Raw genomic sequence first — 19611 nt, 5'->3', positions numbered from 1 at the left:
ATGTTCACTAGGCATATGGTGTAATCACATATAGTTAATGTGAGGGTTTCTAATGGGTAAACTAATGATTGGCAGAGTAACCTCAAGTTTAAGAATGTAAAAGAGAGCTTGGCTAAGGCTATATAACTCCCCTTTTCTGAAACAATTTTTCCTCATTTCAGATGGAAGGTTGGCTTAAAAAACATTAACAAGAATCATCAGGCTCCTGCTGTATATGCAAGATTAAGATTTAGTTCTAAAGAAAGAAAGAAAAAATAGGGAAATGGTACATCTTTTGAAAACAAGATGGTCAATTTCCTTCTTTTTATCTGAAATCATTCACACCTTTCCAGAGAGTTCCCCAGCAATTCAATCAATAGAGATAGATATCCTCTCTGATTCTCGTAACTGCAAAAATCCTCTAGACAAAATAGTAAGACTGACTGCTGAATTCTCTAGGCTCACACATCTCACTGTTCTCTCACAAGCCTCTCTCCCTTATTTCCATTATACTTGGGAGAGCTTCATGAAACTTTGTTCGCAGAGAAGAATGTTTATGTAAGGAAGCAGACAGAATAAAATAAGATTACCAGCAGTTTCATTCTATTAAAAAAATAAACAGCTCTTCTATCCATTCACGTGTAGAAGCCTGCATGCTGAAGGTTAAAGGAATTTAAGGAATAACAGATCCATCATCAAATAACTGGGATCCTTGCAACCATTTTTAACTTCTGATTAAATAACAAGAGCACAGAAGAATATCTGATATACACACACTGTCATTGCAATACCATTTCTCTATTACAATAATAAATCTGAATCTTTTGGATGGAGATGGTTACCTTCTTTCCCTGAATTCTTATCTTTCCCTCCTCTAAATCACTAGGTACTTTATTACAGTGTTTTTCAACCTTTTTTGTGCAAAGGCACACTTTTTTCATGAAAAAAATCACGAGGCACACCACCATTAGAAAATGTTAAAAAAATTTAACTCTGTGCCTATATTGACTATATATAAAGTAATTTTCCCACGGCACACCTTACACTATGTCACGGCACACTAGTGTGCCGCGGCACAGTGGTTGAAAAACACTGCTTTATTATTAATTTCTACTTTCTCTGAATTGTGTGAATAATTTAAATAATACTCCCAATTTCAGCATTGAGTCACAATTCAGCCCTATTAATTTAGGAGCTGTAATGGCGCAGTGACTAGAATGCAATATTGCAATCTAACTCTGCCCACTGAAATAGTTCGATCCTGAGCAGTTCAAGGTTGACACAGCCTTCTTTCCTTCCGAGGTTGGTAAAACGAGGACCCAGATTGTTGGCGGCGATATGCTGACTCTGTAAACCACTCAGAGATGGCTGTGAAGCAGTATGTAAGTCTAAGCGCTGTGGCTATTATTTAGGCAGTGTCTTCATAAGTATTATGGATGGAAAGGAATGGAAATCTGTTAAATTCCACCAAGCAAAGGATTATTGCTTCATTTTTCATAAGCAGTAAAATTGGCACATTTAGGTATCACCACTTGAACTGAGCTTAACATCTGGTGCCTTTATGGACACAACATTGCAACCATACAGAAGTAATATGCCACTTCTTTTTTCTTTTGTCCAAGTTTTTTTCACAATCCAAATCTGATACATTCTAAAATGTACTAGTTTCCAATCCAAGTACTGTCCTAACCTTAACTAAACTAAATGAGACATTGCCATATCTACATCCCAATAAATAACCCAAACCTTTAATCTATTCAAAGTGGGTTATTCTCTTTGAACATAAATAACACACATTATGTTCTATTAACAAACCTTACCTATCTGAAAAAGGAAAAACAATTACCTGAAATAAATTAATCCCATAGTCTTCTCAATTTAGAATAGTGAAATGTTACTGTTTTGTGTACTAAGAATTTGCATAGCATGCACCTTTGTCACATGACTATCTTTAAAATGAGTATCTTTTCAGTGGTAAATAACTAGCAGTTTTCTCTAGCTGCGATTCAACACTCATTAAAGCTGCTAACAAGTTTTTGCTTATTACATACGCAATTTTTGTTTCACTTGTGATTGCTGAGAGATCCGTTTAGTATAAATTTCAATAATTTAAGACCATACCCATAGATGTTGCTCTAACAACCATTATTTATGTTAATCAGAAAAACATCTAGAACAGAAACTACATTTTTTTAATTGGTATTACATTAATACAGAATATTTATACACCGTTCATACAATGACCTCTAAAATTGACTCTCTCCCCTTTAATCGGATTTGATGTAATCTTATGTTGAAAGAAGATAAAACTTGTTACTTATAAATCACAATCACAAGGTTTTTTTTTAATGGAGATCCTTCTTATATAATCCAGTATTTTGTTCAAATATCTTGATCAATATTTTCTCCAGTTATATATATAGAGAGAGAGTTACAATCCCCGGGATGACCAACTATGGGAGGAAGATCACTACTTCCATTCTCTGTCCTTCGGCTCATCACAAGAGACCATCCAGACAGAAACCCAATATTTTTACTGTTGCCTTTTTGTTACATTTGTGCTGATAAATAAATAAAGGGAGACTAGTATAGATCTATTTCAAGCTATTTAGCTCTCATCAGCTAGCCATACCCTTACTGAGAATCGAACCTGTGCTGTATTGCATCTTAGGCAGATGTGTTAACCACTAAGCCACAGAGTTCGACTCCTTATCAGCCAAGCCAGGGTGAAAGGTATCTATTTAGAATTACAACCCCCGGTATGCCCAAATATGGGAGGAAGATCACTACTTCCATTCTCTGTCCTTCGGCTCGTGGTCTCTTGTGACGAACTCAAACGCCGCCATGCTGAATCTTAGTGGGGGAAGAGCCCCCCCCCGCTCAAAATTGTCCTTTTGTTGCTCTCCTTAGCTAGTTAAAGCACTAATTAGAAGAATCCAAGTATGGATAATGAGTAAAACATGTCTCTCTAGCCAGACCGAAAAGAAAAACTGAGATCAGCCGAGAGGAAGAGGTGTGGCCAAAGGTTTTCACTTCTCAATCTCTGGCTAAATAGACAGAAGATAGCCCATGCTTGGACTCTCCAAACACCACACACCTTTTAGCCCACCTCACAATGTTTCCACTAAAAAGCATTGCTACCATGTGTGAAAACTCTTATCTTATGGAGACAAATGTTACATACTGTATTTTTCGGAGTACAAGACGCACCTTTTCCCCCTCAAAAAAGAGGCTAAAAATTGGGAGCATCTTATACATTGAATACAGCATTTTTTGCCTCCTGAAACTCCACCCCTTCACCAAAATGGCCGTGCATAGCCTTTAGGAGGCTTTCAGAGTACTCCTAGGGGCTGAAATTTTTCCGCTGAAATAAGCGGAAAAACAGGCCTTTTTTTTGTTCAATTTTGCCCCCCCCCCCCAGTTCCCAGGACCACTCTATAAGCCTCCTAAAAGCTATGCAAGCCTGTTTTTTGCCCCCTCCCCAGAAGCATTCTACAAGCCTCCTAAAGGCTATTCATGCCCTTTTTTGAAAAAAAAAAGGCGTTTTTGTGAAAAACAGGTCATTTTTGGGAGGTCTGCAGAGTGCAAAAACTTTTTTTTTAATTTGCCTCTTCAAAATCTTGTTGCGTCTTATACTCTGAAAAATATGGTAATACATTTTCAAATCATCATCTAATATTGTAACTATCAAACAATATCTGAAGTTTATCTTCTCCATTAGACAAACATGAAGGATTTCAAAATAAAAGGAATTTTCTCCCATTAAAATAGTAAAAAGAATAGTCCTTTTAAAATAATCCTACCATTTCCAATTCTTGATGTTTCTTTCTAAAAGTCTATCAAATGCACAATATTTATCTCAAAAAAAAGAAATATACAGTAAATTTGAAGTATAGAATTTCAGTTAAAACAACCTATAAGTAATTCAATCTCTAGAGATTTTTTTAAAAGGAAGATGAGTATAAGAATAAAGGATTATCATTTGGGGACATTATGTTTTAAATTCAATTTCTCAGGGATAAACATTCCATTTATTCCAAGAAACTGAAGTTTAACAAAAACCTGTATAGATACAGATAGTCAAAATCTGTATAGATATGGAATCTATTCTCTACTCTCCCCTATTAAAACCAAGGTAAGATTGTCAAGTGTTCTGGGAATAGGAACCTACTGATTCCCATGACAACTTCACCTAAGAAGGAACTGGGACACCTCAACTAATTCAGAAGTTGTACTGAGCTGCCTGGAAGAGATAAATGACCAAAGCAGCAGACTCCAAAAGTTTGCACCTCAAATTATATGTAAAATCGATGGATGCACGTCCAAGAAAGAATGTAATGAAAAATTAAACTTCACCTTTTAATTCAGATAATTACACATATTTTTATTTTGCATCAGCTCCAGTGATTCTTCTTGTATGCATTACTGTTCAGTTTCCAGAACCAAAATACTCCTTGCTTTACTTGAAACCAGGTAGTGCCACCAAGTGGTAGTCATAATCTGCGTTCAACAGACAATACCACTAAAATCAAAACTCACTTCTGCAGACTGAAAGTGTTCACTATCAATCATGAAATAAATGGAATTATTAGGAATGCAAATACTTAAAAGTAGGTGGATAAGATTCAGACATTACAAAAATCATTTTTAATTCAATATTAATTTTAATGTTTTTAATTTAAACCACTGTGGCTATTATTTTACTTACCACTATTTATAATGCTAAAATAAATGATCTAGGAATTTACATGGAAAATGGATTTGAAGCAAAAAAATGTTGTAGGTTGCACTGAATGGAATATACTTGCTTTAACGGTTGACAATAAAGATGCCAGAAAAATATACATTTTTATTAAAAAGCTACCACAATGACTTTGTGGTGATGACATGGCACAATTTGTTTGCAGCATCTTGATGGTTTCTTAACACAAACAAGTGTTTTTCTTGCATATAGCAACTGCTGTGCATCCGGGTAAAACTGAAGCTTCATTAAAGAGGCTTGACAGATACAATGATCATGTTCATATCCCCTTTGAAGCATCTTTTCATCTCTGGATTCAAATAGTCTTAAAATATTAGTATACTGCTTACTATTACTGTAAGCAGTAATAGTAAAATAACAGTCTTGTGAGAGCGAGTTTGTGCAGTGGTTAAGATACCAAGTTACAAACTATATTGAGTCCCACCTTAAGCACAAAGCCAGCTGGGTCACTCTCTCTAAACCTTAGGAAGGAGGCAATGGCAGACCACTTCCAAAATCTTGCCATGAACATCACAGGGACTTGTTGAGGCAATTGCTAGGCGTCAACACTGAAGGCACTGAAAAAAAGAATTACTACCCCTCAAAATTGTATTATATGGTAATTGGAGCTACTCTTTAGTCACAGCACAATTTTTCAGCATTTGAATCACTCAGCAATCTATTCTCACACAGAAATAAGGCCATGTTTAGCAGCAATGCCCTCCTTTACAAAACATTATCTCTCTCAAAAGCTGGTTATGCCAGTGACTTGTTTAGATGGCTCCACTACTGAAGTGGATGTATTCATTCTATCTCTACTTGGGATTTGTATGTATTTTAGTTTTAATTAATCTCTATTTTTAATGTTGATTTTTATTTTTAAACTACATTTAATTATTAATTATTGTACACTGACCAGAGTCATTTTCATGAGATGGGTAACTATATAAATTTGATTAATAAATAAATTACCCATGCTCTAGGATTAAGATACTCAAATTCATTCTCGCATAGAGAAATCTATTTTTTCTTTGCCGTGTGACTTAAATAAACCATAGTTGAAGTGATAATAACGCACAGGGAAAGTGCAGGATAGGAAAACGTTTTTCATTTACCCTTAAGCATAATAGGAGATAAAGTTATATTTGAAGAAATAAAGCCACACTGTAGAAAGTAGAACACATTTTTTTATTTAAATGAAATCAAAGCTAGTCATAAACATGCAATAAATAGCACTTCAAAGCCAAATACCATTTCTAAAAAAGAGGAATGTGACATAAATGCATGTATAAGAGACAGAGACGTGCACTGTGTTGCAGATCCTATCTATCTTCCTTAATTTTACCTCCTCCCCAAATTACATGCCCAATCGCCTTTCTGTAATAAGTTTTCTTACTGGAAAATAGACCCAGACAGGCTGGTATGAGAATAAAACACTTTTATTTCCCATATTCATTTGGAAGGAGAGCCATTAGAGTTCCACAAAATCAATAACTCCTTAACACTCAAATTAAAATAGATATTTAAATATTAGATATTTAGTGAACTTTTCATTACTCACCAATGCTTGTTTTGTCCGTTTTTAAGCTTCAAGTCTGGATTCAAAACTCAGATAAGCCTATAATAGTAAATTAATGTTATCTATAATATTTTTTCAAAGCCATTATACCATATTCATTATTGAGAGCCAAACTATATAAGTAGTTATTACTAATGTCTTCTTATAACAAATATACAGTATGTCATGCTAATACTTGTCCCTAAATTTTTATTGAAACTATTAATGATTCAATTTACTTTCAAGTTTTCTGATGTGTTCCTTCTTTAAGTTTTAAAAAGAAATGCTACTGTTACCTTATTTACCTTAGACGTCCTTGCTGTATACATGAAGAACGAGAGGAAAGTTAGCATTCTGTCTTAGCCACCATTCTGGCTTACAGAAGCTAGGTAAAATCACATCAAACATCCATTCAAATAGCACAGGTGCCCCCCAGGGCTGTGTGCTCTCTTCATTACAGGTAGTCCTCGACTTAACGACAATCGATCCTAACATTTTTGTTGTTAAATAAGACATTTGGTGAGTTTTGTCCCATTCTACAACCTTTCTTGCCACAGTTGTTAAGTGAATCTGGCTTCTCCATTAACTTTGCTTCTCATAAGGTAGCAAAAGGTGATCACATGATCTTGGGACACAGCAACCAGTTGCCAAGCATTTGAATTTTGATCACATGATTATAGGGATGTCGCAAAGCTTGTAACTGTGAAAAACTATCCTAAGTCACTTTTTTCAGTGCCGTTGTAAATGAACTGTTATTAAGTTGAGGACTACCTGTACTCTATTCTCTCTATACCAATGACTGCATCTCCAATGATCACTTGGTTAAAATACTGAAGTTTTTAAATGATACAACAGTCACTGGTCTCATTCAAGACAGTGATGAGTCTGCATCAGACTGGAGCTTGAACTGGCCCAGTGGTGCAGCCAGAACAATCTGGAGCTGAACAATGTAAAACTGTAGAGATGAAACTGGATTTTAGGAGTCCTCCTCCTATTCCACCACTTCTTTCAATATTAGACCACACAGTATTAACAATAGAGACCTTCAGGTTTCTGCATTCTCTAATCTTCCAGGATTTGAAATGGACACCTAACATTAGAACCATCGTTAAAAAGGCACAACCAAGAATGTCCTTCCTTGTGTCACAGTAGAACGTTCAGACTGCCCCAGGAGCTGCTGTTATAGTTCTACTGAGGAATTATTGAGTCTGTCATTTATACTTCTACAACTGTGTGGTTTGGTACAGCAACTAAACAGGACAGGTTCAGACTTCAATGGTTAGGACTGCAGAAAAAACAATTGCAACCAACCTGCTTTCCACTGAGGGCCTATATATTGCATAGGTCAGAAAAGGGCTGAGAAAGTATCTAAAGATCCCTTGCATCCTGGACATAAATTGTTTCAATCCATCTCCCCAGGACACTGCTATAGAGTATTGCATCATCTAGTTGTCCAAACTAAAGACAAATGCAATTTTTCCTCTTGTGCCATAATCCTGCTGACACCTAATTATCATTGTATAGTCTTATGTCTAAGCATATTTACCCACATATTATGACTGTATTAATATCTTTCTCATCTTTTATACTACCTTTTCCTATTGATACCCCTTATATTACCTTGTTTGTATGTTAACTTGTTGTTTGTATCTATATATTGCTTATATGCTTGTATGTATGTATACTGATTATATCACCAATTAGTGGTCCGCAGCGCACCCGGGTGGACGACTATTCCGGGGTAACCAATGGGCCAGTCATGTGACTAGAGGTCTGAAATATGGGACCAGTCAGGCAGCTTGTGATGGGGCTGGAAATCTCCATCATAGAGGAAGGTATATGCAACTTGCAACATTGCAGGTGATGAACGTGCAAGGAGTAGTGCAGCCCTTGCCAACCAGAAAGAGGTAATGGTGCTGTTACGGCAAGGGGGGGGGTAGCGGCGCAGGCGTGCTAAAGCACCGGGTGCTGGCAACCCACAGTTCTTTCGTTCCCCCTGCTGTGGCTTCCTGTCAGCTGACTCCACCCCTCACCTTCCCCTCCTAGTCACTCCTCACCTGGTCTGAGAAGAGAAGGGCAGGGGATGGAGATTCACTCCATATTCCAGAGCGGAAGCAAAGCTTCATCTCTTGCTGGTTCTTGCGGCTGTTTCTTCCAACCCTTGTTGGTGTTCCACACACTTCAGTTGCATGGGGAGACACGTGACTTCCGCTCAGCCCAGAGCCACTGGCCCGACAGAGCCATTTCTCTTTGCTGCTGCTGTTGGTACCTCCATGGCCTGCCTGCTGCTTATGTAGCAGTTAAATTTAGTGCACTTCACAATGGATGAAACAACATCCCCTCCTCCTCCTGGAGCCCATTACAATGCAGAGCATCGGCTGCAGCCAGGTCAGGCCAGTGTCTCAGGGCGGAGAGCAGGTTGTGCATCTCCCCGAGCAACTGAGGTGCATCCAGCACCAATAAAGGCTGAAGAAGCACCCGCGAGACCCAGAGAGCACCGGAGAATCAGAATGAGAGAGGAGAGGGATGAGAGAAACAGAGGCACAGAAAGAGAGAGGAGAGAGATGAGTAAGAGGAGACAGAGGGACAAAGAGAGAGGAGGGAGAGAGATGAGAAAGATGAGAGACAGAGAGACAAAGAGGGGGGGAGATGAGAGAGATACAGAGATGAGACACAGAGAGATACAGAGAGGGATGAGAAAAAGATGAAAGACACAAAGAGACAGACAAGGAGAAAGAGGAGAGAAATGAGAGAGAGAGGAGAGAGACACAAAGAAAAAGGGGGGAGAGAAATGAGAGAGACAGAAAGAGAGAAAGATGAGAGAGAGAGATAGAAAGAGATGAGACACACAGAGAGAGAGACAAAGAGATAGGGGGAGAGAGAGGAGAGAGATACAGAAATACAGAGAAGAGAGAGAAAAGAGATCCTGGTGTTTTGTTTTCTGTGGGAAACTGGTCCAAATTGATTAAGATTGCAGAAACAGGCAGCCAAGCTAAGTGCCTGAAGGACCCCATCCCATCACTGGGAGTCCAGGCGCTTCAGTGAGCGGTGTACTGGATTCATATTAGTGGTTCCTGGGATTTAAAATTATGTATGTAGTGGTCCTTGGGGTCCAAAAGGTTGGTGACACCTGGATTATATTACCTTGTTGTTTATTCGAACATTAAGAACTTAGGAACCGGAGACAAATTCCTAATGTCCAATCAAACTTGGCCAATAAAATATACTATTCTTATTCTATTCTGTAACCTGGACAGAAAAGGTCTCTCCCTGATAACAGTAAAAGCCTAGGGAATGGTCCTACAGAGTAAACGCATACTGTACAAGTTTATATTTGCTCAGCCACAGGTCCACAGGCTTTTTGTCAACAGATTGGAACATAAATTTTGCAGATGGGTCATTCTTTACTATAAGTAATTTTAATCAGTAGTTATTAATTTAATTTAATATTATTATAATTTTTTGCCTTTAACTGGATACAGCTTATGACCAATACACACACAGATGTATCTGTACAAAAATATATAAACATTTCATATGCACACAATTCTCTGTCTATATGCATGTATGTGCGCACACAAGTCTAACAAGTAGGAAAGCTGGGCAGCATACAGAATGGGCGTTGGTCTTACCTGGATGCTACCTCCACCATTCTCTTGGCAGTGGAGATAGTATCCAGGAATGGATTAACTCCACCCAGTATCCAATTGGACTGAGTCTACAATCTGTGATGATACGCCTTCTCTGGTAGTTGCTCCCAGCTTTTGACAAAGGCAGCACTGTGGACAGATATGTTAATTGACCATGCCTCTCCTCATTAGTCCAGAGCCGGACACCAATAAGGGTGGTGCTAGATGCTACCTCCACTGCCAAGATAAGGGTGTCTCAGGAAAGACCAATGCCCATTCTCCATAATTGGTGGAGATAGCATCCAGGAATGGGACATACCAAAGCCTGGCTTATCCTTACAGGTGGGCCATTGTCTGGGCCGAGACCCTCTGATCTGTGCGCATATGTTGAAGAACTCTTCTGCCGAAAGTGTCCTCCACCAATACATATTTGTCTAATTTGTAATGACGAATAAATGGAGACAGAGAGGTCCAAGTGGCGGTCTGACAGACAACTCAATTAAGGTCTGTGGTAGCCCAGGCTGCGGTCATCGCCACACTCCTGGTGGAATGAGACGTGATGTGTCTTGGTGGAGATAACAACTGTACATCGTAGGATTTTTCAATGCAGGCTGATACAATTACCCAGGGAATGACCGTTGGCTTACCTGAATGGTCGTTCTCTAGGCACTACGGGAGTGTCCAAGCATGGGTTAACTTCAGCTTGCTGCCCAAGGACTGAGTTTAAATCTTTAGTGTAGCCACGCCTCCTGTTCCCTTTGGAGGTCAGTTTGAAAAACGAGGAGGTGAAGTCCAGAAGGATGTTGAAGAAGGTGAACTATGTCTTCAAGGGAGGTGATTCGGCTCCGCCAGATTACCCCAGGCCAGGGTTGGACACTCCCGCAGTGCCTAGAGAATGACCATTCAGGTAAGCCAATGGTCATTCTCCTAGGCGCTGCTTGGAGTGTCCAAGCATGGGACATACCCAAGCTATATGGTCCCAGGGTGGGAAACAGAAACATTCCATTGTTCCGGAGCCGCTAAGACTCGCTGTAGGACCCTCCTTCCAAAGGAGGCCTCCACTGCTGCAAAGGAGTCCAATTTATAGTTACGAACAAATGGGGATGGCGAGGTCCAAGTCACTGCCCTGCATATCTCTTCGATGGGCACCTGGGTTGCCCATGCGGCCGAGGTCGCGGCACTCCTCATGGAATGAGCGATGATGCGAGGAGGAACTAGCCGGGCTTGATGTTCGTAGGCGAGCTTAATGCAGGCACGCCGCCAACGCCCAATAGTCGAAGAAGAAACCTTCCTGCCCATTGAGGTGGGCTGGAAAGAAATAAAGAAGGATTCGGACTTGCAAAAAGAGGCTGTCCTTATATATGCGTATTGCCCGTCGTACATTGAGTTTGTGCCAGACCCGGTCTCTGGGATGTCTGGAATGTGGGCAGAAATCAGGGAGAATCACCTCCTGTGACTGGAAGAACAAGGTGTTGACTTTAAGGGATGAAAGAGGGGTCAAACTGAAGAATGACCCTCTCCGGATGCACAACACAAAGGTCCTCCTTGATCGACAGGGCCGCCAATTCAGAGGTTCTGTGAGCCGAAGTGATTGCAATGAGAAATGCAGTCTTAAACGGTAAGTGGCGTAAAGAGACAGAACAAAATGGTTTGAATGAAGCAGAAGTCAATGTCTGCAGAACAACTGCCAGGTCCCAAGTCAGGTATCGGTGCACTGTCGGGGGACGTACGTTGGCAGCTCCCTTCAGGAAGCAGAGAACCATGGGGTGTCTGCTGAGCGGTGTAGATGGTCTCTGGATAAGATGGTGGCCAAGGCGGCAGTCTGCCTCCGAAGGGTGTTAGGGGCAAGACCTTTGTCCAATCCGTCCTGAGGGAAGTCAAGGATTTGTGGTATAGTTGCGGTCATTGCGACAATTTGACGCGGTAGACACCAAGCTGAAAAAGCAGTCCAAGTAGCACCATAGATGCGCACCGTGGAGGGACGTCTGGATGCATGAATGGTGTGGATGACCCTGTCCAAGAAACTGTCACGCCTCAGGAGTTCCCCCTCAAGTGGCAGACGGCCAACTGGAGCCATTGAGGATCCCGGTGTTGAATGGCCCCCTGGCTGAGGGAGATCTGCTCCTGAGGAATGCGCCACCATTTGGTCACGGAAAGCTTGACGAGGTTGGCGAACCAGGATCTTCTCAGCCAATGGGGCACGACCAGCAGCATCTTGGCCCCCTCCAGCAGGATCTTTTTGATCACCTGAGGAATGAGGTTGAGAGAGGGGAAGGCGTAAAGGAGACCTGGAGACCAGCGACAAAGAGCCAAGGTGGCACAGTGGTTAAATGCAGCACTGCAGGCTACTTCAGCTGACTACAGTTCTGCAGTTCGGCTGTTCAAATCTTACCGGCTCAGGGTTGACTCAGCCTTCCATCCTTCCAAGGTGAGTAAAATGAGGACCCGGATTGTTGTTGGGGGCAATATGCTGACTCTGTAAACCGCTTAGAGAGGGCTGAAAGCCCTATGAAGTGGTATATAAGTCTAACTGCTATTGCTATTGCAGGGCATCCGTCCCCTCCGCTCCGAGGCACTGGTAGCGCAAGAGAAACCGGGGGAGTTGTGTGATCAATGGACTGGTAAACAGGTCTATCATCAGAAGACCGAATCGCTCGGACAGTTGGTGAAAGAGAGATGGATGGAGCCACCATTCCGAGTTGCTGATCGTCGTTCTGCTCAGCCAGTCTGCCGTTGTGTTCTCCTCCCCCGAGATGTGATCTGCCTTCAGCAACCCCAAGTGGCATTTGGCCCAATGCCCAATAGCCTCTGCATCCAGCATCAGGGCCTTCGATTGAGTGCTGCCCTGATGGTTTATGTATGCCTTGGTGGCAATGTTGTCTGTCATTATTGGGACATGTGCACTGGATATCTGTTGGTGGAAATGTCGAAGTGCCAGCCTGACCGCCCTGAGCTCCAGCCAATTTATATTGTGGGTGAGCTCCGCTGGCGACCATCTGCCTGCGTCAAATGAGTCTGAAAGTAGGCGCCCCAGCCATATAGGCTGGCATCTGTTGTTACAACCAGGCACTCTGGATTCTTGAAGAGGAGACCTTAATGCAGAGCCGGCAACTGCCACTATCTGAGCGATCGGATGACTCTTGGAGGTACGTTGACCATCCTCTTGGAGTTTCTGGCTTTGCGCCGCTGAACCAGGAGTAAGAATCACTGAAGCTCTCATGCATGCATTCGAGCCCAGGGGACTACCCCTATGCATGAGACTAATTTCCCCAGCAACTGGGATACGGACACGATGGAAGCTGACCTGGACATCCTGATGCGTCGCACAAGGGAGGTTATGCTGTCTGCTTACTGTTGTGTGAGGAAAACCTTGCAAATGGTGGAGTCAATCACTGTGCCCAGATACTGAATTCTGGAGGTTGGAGTCAGGTGTCTTTTCTCCAGATTCATGGAGAAGCCGTGCTGTTCGAGGGGGGAAATGGTGAGGCTGAGGTACCGACGTGCCTGTGGGACAGATGACAATAGGAGAATGTCGTCCAGGTAACAAACGAAGTGAACAGGACAAGACCTGAGATGTGCTGCAACCACGGCCAGGAGCTTTGTGAATGTCCTTGGTGCCGATGAGAAGTCAAAGGGGAGGGCCTTGTACTGGTATTGATGGTTTGCGTACTGGAACCTCAAGAACTGGCGGTGCACTGGGTGAATGGGGACGTGCAGGTATGCCTCCTTCAGGTCGATCGATGTCATGAGATCGCCCTGTCTGATGCAACCCAAGATGGTCTGTAGCGATTGCATCTTGAAGCGCTTGTACGCTAGATAGATGTTGAGCTTCTTGAGGTCCAATATTGCCCCCCCCCCCATGCCTTGGGAACCAGGAAGAGGATCGAGTAAAACCCTCTGCCCTCCTGCCCTGAGGGTACCTGCTCTATGGCCGCTATGTCTAGCAAATGCCTGATCTCCACCTGCATCATCTGGCATTTGAGGGGTGATTTGGGAAGGGGACAACAAAGGAATCTTCATGGAAGTATCCAAAGAACTCTAAGGTTAGCTCGTAACGGACCATGTTCAGCACCCAAGCGTCCGTCGTTGTCTCTTCCCATTGGTTGACATACAATTGTAGACAGCCCACAATGGGAGGGGACCATTGCCGGTCACTTAGTCCGACGAAAGGAGCAGTTGGAATATCCCCCTCGGAATGACCTGCAATTCCCCTGCTGTCTATTCTTGTCCATGAAGGAGGACCTCTCATGGGAGTGGTCCTGCGACTGGGTGTAAGGTCTAGAGTAGCCCCCTGATGTATAAGGGGCATCTGCATTACGAAAGGGCTGCTACGAAAGAACTGTTGCCCTTTCTGTTCCGGTTTCTTTGTAACAGCCGGCAAGACCTTGTGCTTATCCTTGGACTCAATTAAAAAGGAGTCCAAGGCCTCCCCAAAGAGCTTGCTTCCCTTGAAGGGAGCGAAAGCAAGCTTTCACTTTGCCTTCATGTCCGCCCGCCAGTGACGAAGCCACAGCAAGGTCACATTGGAGGCAAGGGCCCTGGCTGAGAATTTGGTGGCATTAAGTGAAGCGTTGGCTGAATATTCGACCACGACGATTATTTTGTTGACATCTTGGCGCGACCTAACGTTGCTAGCTGGGAGAGTGGACAGCAATTTGCGCAGCCAAAATAGTGCTGCCCTACCAAAGCAGGAAGAGGAAGCCTTTATGGCCCACACTATGGCCATGTGAGTTTTGTGACAGGCCTTCTCCACCCTCTTGTCCTCAGCCTTAAATCCTTCCAGCAGGTCGGCTGGGAGAGATGAATTTGAGGTTAGGGACACTACAGGGTCGTCCACCTGAGGAAGCTTCAGGATATCCTCCATGGCAGTCTCCATAGAATACAGCTTCTTATCCACCCCACTTGGATTTGCCATGAAACCCAGCTGGGCACATTTGCGCTGAATAATGTCCAGGAAAAACTGGGGAGCTGGAACCAGCTCCTGTGGGGGAGTGGTCTCTTTGAACAGTCCTGCACCTAGATCCTGAATTCCATCTGTTGGCTTATTGCCCTGATCGTTTGAATTCTTATCTGATTGGGCGGGAAGCCCCATTTAGATAGAAGAGGCCCTAACCTTGGTAAGAATAGCCCGGAACATGGAGAGCTTGAATAAACCCCAAAATGTGGGGACGTCGTGGGTCAGATACTCATCCTCTGACAAATCTGGGGCATCTTGACCACCCTCCTCTATGTCAGATGCTTCACTGATGGCCGAAGAGGCCGGAGGGGAGACCCTGCCAGTTTGCTGCGGGGGAATCAGGAACCTTTGCCTTGACTTTGGTTCAGCTTGGGAGGGGTAGGGAGAGACCCAATTGCTGGATACCATCAGCAATCCCTTGAGATATGGCCCTCCTTCGTGGCTGTGGTCAACTCGGGGGTGTGATCCTGGTCCTGGGGGAAAGCCCTGGTGACAGGCACAGAAAGAGGGATTTCCTCCTTCAATAGGGAACCGACCTCCTCCAAGTACTTCTCCTCTAGGGATGAGGCTAAAGATCTGGGAGAGGCTCTAGAGGGGTTGGGGGAGAACCCAAAATCACCTCCTCTACCACAGATGGGGGTTCATCTGGATGAGGATCTAGAATGGGGGGGTCAGCAGGAATCTCAGCAGGTGGAGGGAGATCCTGTTGAAGCCCTTGTTTGCCCTGAGGCTTTTGAAACTGCTTTTCTAGGGCTCTCTGGTGTCTCTCAGCCAGCCTCTCCTGCCTTGGACCCTCTCTTTGTTCTAGGCTGCTTCCCTTTAGTGGGGCATGCTGCACTGGCATCCTTGGCCACAGGATTGGGTCTGCTGCGCTTGCTGCTGGTTTGCGGCCTTCTTCACACTCTTGCTGGCCATTCAGCCCTCAAACCTCGGTATTCGGAAGGTTGCTGGGAGTAAGTAGAGTCCCAATAGGAGATGAGTCTCTGAGGCAACGGCTTGGCAGGGAATGCAGCAACAAAATGGCGCCAATAGGAAAAGTCCTCAGGGCACTGCAGATCTACGCTGTAATAAAGACAAGGAATGGCCCAGAAAGCCAAACTCCTTGTGGCCACCAATCAAGATCTTCGAGGGAGGGGGAGGCCTGCCTGGCGACCCAGAGCAAGCCACTTGACCAGCACCCCTCCCGGCGGTGATCTGCTAAGGGGCCAGGCTGCAGCAGAGTGAACCCGTGATCCCGCAGGATCTGGATGGTGACGTTAAGGTCCCTTGTTGCTAGGACTGCTGATCTGGACTGAAGAAGGATGTCATCCAGATAGCACTGGACTCTAACTGATCTGGAGAGGAGGTGAGCTGGCAATGCTGCTAGCAGCTTAGTAAGCACCCTGGGGGCCGAGGACAGACCAAAGGGGAGGACCATGTACTGGAAATGTTTCCCTGCGCAAGGGAAGCAGAGAAACTGTCTGTGGCTGGGGTGAATGAGCACATGGAGGTAGGCCTCCGTCAGATTTATTGACATGAGAAAATCATCCCCCCTGGACATCTTCCAGAATGTCTGGAGAGAATGCATCTTGAACTGCCAGTAGACAATATGGCAGTTCAAGCATTTGAGATCGAAAATTGCTCTCCAGCCCCCAGAGGTCTTTGGAACAATGAACAAGAGGGAGTAAAACCCCTGTCCTTGTTGCCCCTAAGGAACTGCCCTAAGGATTCGATCGCTCGAATCTCCAGGAGATGCTGGCTAGCTTATTCTACGAGAAACTGCTTGTCCCGGTCCTGAGATATGGGGCACTTGAAGAAGCACCTCGTGGGATTGGATAGAAACTCCAGGGAGAGTCCAAATTTCACCATCTTCCTTATTCAGGCCTCCGTGATTATCTCCTCCCTTCAGTTGGCAAGGAATGCTAATCAGCCCAAATGGGAAGAGGTTCTTCAGTCACTTTTGTTACTGGAAGGGATGACCTCCCCCACCCCTGAAAAATCTCTTGGGTGGGAATCTCTGGACGCTTCTGCTGGTTCTAGCCTGCTGCTGACCCTGTCTGGGGGGAAGTTGATGTTATGGAAGAGGGAGGTTAAATCCGGCATCCGACCCACAAAAGGATGAGTAAGGAGTAGTAAGGAGAAGTGTGAGTCTCCGATTGTCTATAAAGTGATGCCAGAACCTTGTGCTTGTCCTTAGACTTGACTGGAGAGGTTCTAAAGGGCCCCTGCAAAGCTGACTCCCCGCAAAGGAGGAAGACACTAGTCTCCACTTGTGCCTGGAGTGCGCCTGCCACCGTATAAGCTAAAGGAGGTGCCTGATCTCTACCTAATAGAGATCTAATAGACTTGGACGCAAACCAAGCTGTGTTCAGGGATGTGTCTGCTGAAAACTCCATAGCTCCCTTTAATTTATTGAGGTCTTGATGGACTCTGGTATCAGTGAGGGGAATTCTACCCTGCAGCTGCTTCAACCAGAGTAAGGAAACTCTAGTAAAGAAGGATGCCGCTGTGGAGGATCTGACCGCCCAGGCAGCGGCCTGGTGACACCTGACCAGGGTCTGCTTGGACCTCTTGTCCTCAGGGCGGAAGGCTTCCTCAGAGGAGCCAGTAATCACCATTGTCAATGACAGGACTGCAACAGGTGCATTCATGGTGGGAACCTCAAGTGCCTTGGCTAAATCAGGACCAATGTTGTAAAAATGTTTGTCCTGATTGTTAGGGAAGGGGCCAGATCTCGAGGAAGCCCACTATTGTTGGACAATGTCTAGGAATAACTGGGAACCACTTCTTCTTCCCACAGCTGATTTGGAAAATAGAGGGTCCATTTGTTCTCCCTCCCTAGCCAAGGATTCCTGTCTAAGTTGGGAAGTTCCTATATTGGCTGCTTTCCTGGCCTTAAAGAGGAGGGAACGGAACAAGGATGGCTTAAAGAGATCTATAAAGGCCAGTTGGTCAGGAACCAGACCCTCTTCCTCAGACAAGTCTGAATCTCTGTGGGGTTCCTCCTCCTCCCCAAATAGGGAGGGCTGCCTGGGGGAAGGGGATCTTGGGATGGTCTGGTCTCCCAAGAATGCTTTGGCTCTCTGTGATTACTGGACCTGTATCTCTCAGATGACCCAGGGCTGGCCCTATGCTGAAGCCCAGCCTCTTTTCCCAACCTGATAGACTGGAAATAATGGCTGCCATGTATGGAGGTGGATTGATACCTGATGGTTGCTGAGGCCTGGAACCTATGGTTGCATACAAGCAGGAGGCTCCTGGAGAGGGGCTTCTGTAGCCCATTGATACATCCCTACTTGGCGGAATATCGGAGAAAACCCCAGGTTCCGCTGGAGGATCAGATAAGGGAAGGAAGCTCCTCCTCACTGTCGGAGGATAGATCTGCCTGCTTGGGGCTAAGGTAAGATTTCTGAGCATCCACAAAAGATGAGGGCTGCCCTGCTCCAATGACACTGACTCCGAGGGCCTTCTGGCTGCCTCCCTCTGGGCCTTCTCAAACTCCCTGTCCAGGGCCTTTTGAAGTCGACATCAGCCCGTTTAGTGATTTTGGAGGTCTTTGAAGCACACCTCTTAGGTTCGAGTTCTGGGGCTGCCTGCTTGCGAGCAGGCCTTGATCCCGAGGATCCTGCTGATGGTCTGCTCTGAGGGGAGGAGCTGTGAGGGGTTTCAGTCGCCAAGGCTGAGTCCCCTGTCATGGAAGTCGCCATTGCGGGTTGCCACATGGCAGCTGCCTTGCCTGGAGAATGCCCCCCCCCATAGTTCACTGACTTAATTGGTGGCTCAGTGGAGTTGGGGTGAGGCATTAGATGCTGGACAGAGTTAACCCATTCCTGGATGCTATCTCCACCAATTATGGATAATTTTTTCATGTCTAATTGTATTTTGTGGAGATCATTTCAATTAACTATTCTATTAATTTTAATAAATCAGTTTCATATATTTCAAGGAACTACCAGTCTCATATCCTCCAAAGGTATTTACAAGTTGATTTATAATTACCATGTTTTCCCAAAAGTAAGACAGGGTCTTCTTAACTTCTTTTGAACCCCGGAAATAAGTGCTTGGCCTTATTTTCAGGGAAGTCTTGTGCAGGAGGCAGCGAGCATGGTCACCTCATGGCTGCTGCTGTGTTGCAATATTTTCGGGGAGGGCTTATTTTAGCACATGCTTAAAAACCCAATTGGGCTTATTATCCAGTGAGGTCTTATTTTTTTGGAGAAACAGGGTAGATTTTCAACATTTTTTCCTCATATTTACATCTATTACTATAAAGTATAATCAGTCAAAACCCAAGCAGCTCAAATATCTTTGCACCAGAATGAAAATTTTCTGATAACATAATTCAGAAATAACATGTACAACAATACGGCATTGAAGCTACGCAACAGACTGAAATTATAAATCGTCTTCCCCAAATAGGAATCTATTTGTGTGCCATATTACAATTTACAGCATATACAACAATCATGACCATGATGATCATATTGGGTGAGGAGCCTTGCAATTATATCTAACACATCTGAAAGGTGTCTGTTCAGGGAAACTTCTACAGGCAAAACAGGAACAGTGATATATGTGTATCATGTTATTATGTCATATGTATATGACCTTATGTTGTTATTATAGAGTTCCTTCTAGAATACCTGGGAGATTTACAAAGAGGCATTATTATGGTCCTATTTCTTAAGGTGGCATCAGATCACATCACCAGGAGACATTTGTTTCTTGAAACAGAATTCATTACTAAGAAAGATTATCAGATTTAAAG

General features: G+C 44.0%; 1 protein-coding gene across 4 annotated transcripts in view; it reads right to left on the bottom strand.

Annotated features, from left to right (window-relative positions):
- ZNF644 (zinc finger protein 644) overlaps nt 1-19611 on the bottom strand; it is a 64309-nt gene that overhangs the window by 32626 nt on the left and 12072 nt on the right. For all 4 annotated transcript variants that reach the window (XM_032217548.1, XM_032217544.1, XM_032217545.1 and 1 more), the window contains exon 2: nt 6282-6338. The gene's annotated coding sequence lies outside the window, so the exon portion shown is untranslated. The remainder of the gene's footprint in view (nt 1-6281; nt 6339-19611) is intronic.

This window comes from Thamnophis elegans, chromosome 5, assembly GCF_009769535.1.
Source record: "Thamnophis elegans isolate rThaEle1 chromosome 5, rThaEle1.pri, whole genome shotgun sequence".
NCBI classification, from domain to species: domain Eukaryota; kingdom Metazoa; phylum Chordata; class Lepidosauria; order Squamata; family Colubridae; genus Thamnophis; species Thamnophis elegans.
The sequence above is the reverse complement of the archived record's forward strand: the minus strand, read 5'-3'. Positions and strand labels throughout refer to the sequence as shown.